The sequence below is a fragment of the Lactuca virosa genome, chromosome 4, assembly GCF_052849685.1.
Source record: "Lactuca virosa cultivar CGN04683 chromosome 4, Lactuca_virosa_CGN04683_v6, whole genome shotgun sequence".
In the NCBI taxonomy this organism is placed as follows: Eukaryota; Viridiplantae; Streptophyta; class Magnoliopsida; order Asterales; family Asteraceae; genus Lactuca; species Lactuca virosa.
Genome location: NC_136429.1, coordinates 129,851,149 through 129,855,317, shown reverse-complemented (window position 1 = coordinate 129,855,317; position 4,169 = coordinate 129,851,149).

The window sequence follows — 4,169 nt, the reverse complement described above, 5'->3', positions numbered from 1 at the left end:
CGTCACCATAAATGAGTTCAATATTTTTTATTCCATTTATCTTTAATGATTTAGATCCGGTTTGACCACACCATGTTCGATCCTACACCTTCATCGACCTCAACTAACTTCATCGTGTTTGATCCTTCCATCTCTAACGTCGACCTCCGATATCCACAATTTAATCTTATATATATATATATATATATATATATATATATATATATATATATATATATATATATATATGTATATGTAATCGTTACGATGATAAAATGGTCGATCCATGTCACTAAACCCAAACTTATAACACGAGTCCAATAGTCATTTGAACGATAATATAACCTTTTCAATTTTAAGAGAGATTAATCGAAAACCAAATTACTAAAACGTATGAAAGCATATAACAAACCATAATGACTATTTTTTTAGTTTCTTTATAGAGTATCATAAATAAAAAGAAAAAGGTATATATTTTTAGTATTTAAAGGTCTTAGGAAGCAAAATCCATAAAAAGTTTATAAATTCATAAACCATTAAAAAAACGATATAAAATGAGTAAATTGACATTCCTTTTTGTTTTTGCAAACGAACAAATAAAATTCAATTTCCATGAATTCAAAATCTTTCGAATTTTAGTTTTTTTACAAATTCACATTCCCTCGCTTTTTGTTGTTTTCCCTCCTTTCATTCCTATTATTTATTTCAATTCCACTCCTCATGATTTTGGATAGAACCCTAAATCCGATTGCCCCTGCTACTCATCGCCTCTACAGAGGCAAAATTATTTCCTAAATTTTATATGTTGTTTTCCCTTTCTCCTTCTAATCTAATATTGCTTTCTCCCTTCTTTCTCATTCCTTCACTCCATCTCCTCTGATTGGATCGGCTCCACAACAACATCCATATCCAAATCTGCAAGTTAGTTTATCGGTAAGTTTTTTCTTCAAACACTAAATTGATTTCAGTTGACAAATGAATGACATTTGTTAAACTTGTTGTGGGGTGGATGATTATGAAAACAAGCAGGACTAGCAATACACAAATATTAATATTCTCCACACCCAAATTTCAAACTTCAAACTATCGGTTATTACATTTGAAGAGATATTCAATTACGGAATTCACCACCATCATCCAGTAATATTGAAAAGCCCTACAATTTCACTGCCTTACTACTTAACGCACATACCAACCGACCAAAGCTGCATCTTCGATTCTCCATTTTCCACTGCCTTCTTTCCCCCAGAATCGATGTTTCAACAACATCCATGGAGGCGGCGGTGAGGCAGCAAAACAAAAGGAAGGCTCGACGATGTCCAGACCCAACCATATTCGAGGTTTCTCTTCAGTTGTTGGGAATGAATCGACCTGAACCATCCATCAGTTACTGCTTGCTTGAGTGACAATGCTGATGAACACTATTTTCACACACACACACCCACTCTCTCACCCTAAACCCTAAAGTCTCTAATGCTAGGATATTTATATCGATAATTTTAGTCGAGTTGAATGCCTTTCGGATCGAGTCCTTATAGGTCCGAGAGAGGGAAAACGGGGGAAAATGACATGTTGCGCTCCTGCGATAGTAAAACAGAAGAAGACAATGAAGTTCTGAAACTTGTCAATTCTAGTCCCTAGGATTAGGCATAATGACGGAATCTACCCTAACTTCAACTTAATTTAACTAAAGTGGTTTATGAAAATAGCAATTTGCACCCTAGACATGCAAGTATACATTTAATAAAAATAATCCAATTTATTTAATTAATCACTAATAATCCTTATTATTATTATTATTATTATTATTATTATTATTATTATTGTTATTATTATTATTATTATTATTATTAATAATCACTAATTGTAACCATAACCAAATGTTACTTACACTCACAATATTTGTTTTTTAAAGTCACTTCATCATATTATGACACACATAATAAAAGGCACATAACCATATACCACTAAAAGTAACTTGTTTTCTTGCTTTTACTAAGTCACTAGTAAACACCACCTATGGATACACAAATATTTAATGTGACCATATGTATCGCCTTTTAGCTACATTGACTTTCATATGTCTAAAAGGGCACCATGATATAGAAACATATAGAATTGTCTCATGTCACCATAGATTTATCTATTATCTCATATAAAAAATGTATCATAATGCTAATCAGTATTCGTAGCTGATGGTGATATCTGGTCACATCGTTCGAGTGTGGCTAATAATTGTCACATTTGGTATAATTAAGTGTGGTTAAAGTTTTGATTATTTGTACAATGGCCACAGAAACTAATTTAAATGTATCCAAAAGCAGTCACTGGATTTTTTTAGTGACATTTGGCCACACTTTTAATAAAAAGTGTCATAGGCCATTTTTTGAAAAGTGTGACCGTATGTCATTTTTGTACTAGTGTGGGTTATAACCTCCATGGAGCATCCATGGAGCACCCAATGGGTCCTAGCCCAATCTAGTGAATCATGAACCATAAGCCCACTACATAAGAATGAATGATTTACAAATCAATCCCCATATATTTAATTAGTCTCTTTTTTAATCACAAAATTAATTCCAAATTAATTCTTGATCAATACTAATTAAATAATATGATTTCATATTAATATATTAGAATATATTAACAAATCATAAGTGTCCTTTTTCTCATTTTGTCTATCCAATTGTTGAGATGCCGAGCAACCCAAATGGACCATGCCAAGCCGGGTCAAGTACATACCAAATATAGTTATGGACTTAGACACCTTATCCATTAGTCTCCCACTTGGATAAGTCTAATAACTATAGTTGCAAGTATGACTTCGGGAACCGACCAACAATCGTAGCTCTTTCAAAGTCTCGCGGAACTAAGATGATGATGATGCGCGATTTAAGATAAGTGATCATATAATCCTCTATTATGGATACCAGCCGGACAAATACATGGAACAATGTCGTACTTATTGTCTAGCAGTTTGTTTCCCGATTTCCGATTTGTTTGACATAGAACTAAACTGAACACATCAATTTGGTTCTGACCGGGCCCAGTACATAGGTCAAAACAAAATCATCAAGGGGCCCAGATATCGCTTTTAATTCTCCAAGGACTAAAAGGAACAGATAAACTTCGACTCATATGCTTGTACTAACTATTTGTTGAATCATACACAAAAGAACGTTTTATAACATCGAGTTACCGATGCGTTTTCGTACAAACATTGCACAACCAACTCATAATCAACAACTCATATATCTAGCTTTGAAGACTTATATGATATTACCGTCTAACGATCACTCGAGATAAATTCCATGAAGTGATACAATTGAACGTGGGTTGAATCCAATACTCAGAACTTATGAGCACTCATGAATGTTGTAGCAACCATTTGCTATGTCTAGCACCTTAGATATCTACAAACCCAATTCACGACAGTCTTGATTCATATCTACTTCCAACATATGACTGACTGTGGAGAGTTTGAATAAAGTAATTATTCTGGAAGTCAAAACATGCAAAATTGAAACAATAGTAAACGATTGACACAAGATAGCAACACTTTACTTATTAATAAACAACAACTTTTATTTAATCATCAAATGTCAATTTACATTTTACAAGTTTCAGAAAACTATCTAATTTGTAAAACTATTATCATCCTTCAGCCCGATGCGCCTCGCATGCTGCAAATGCTTAGCCCTACACAGTCCCTTCGTGAGGGGATCTGCTGGGTTCTATTCCGATGATACCCTCTTCACCACGAGGAGTCCCTCTTCTATCCGATGTCTAATGAAATGGTATTTTCTGTCGATGTGCCTGGATCTGCCGTGATCCCTTGGTTCCTTAGCTAAGGCAACTGCACCCTCATTGTCACAGAAAATCTCCATAGGTTCCTTAATAGCTGGTACAACTCCAAGGTCTCCATTGAAGTTCTTTAGCCATATTGCCTCCTTTGCTGCCTCGCTTTCCGCTATATACTCTGATTCGCAAGTTGAATCAGCCACTGTTTCCTGTTTGGAACTTTTCCAAGTAATTGCTCCTCCATTTAGGGTAAAGACCCATCCCGACTGAGAGCGAAAATTATCCCTATCAGTCTGGAAGCCAGCATCACTATACCCCACTACTCTCAAGTCATCACTCCCACCAAGGGTAAGGACCCAGTCCCTAGTCCTCCGTAGGTACTTGAGAAT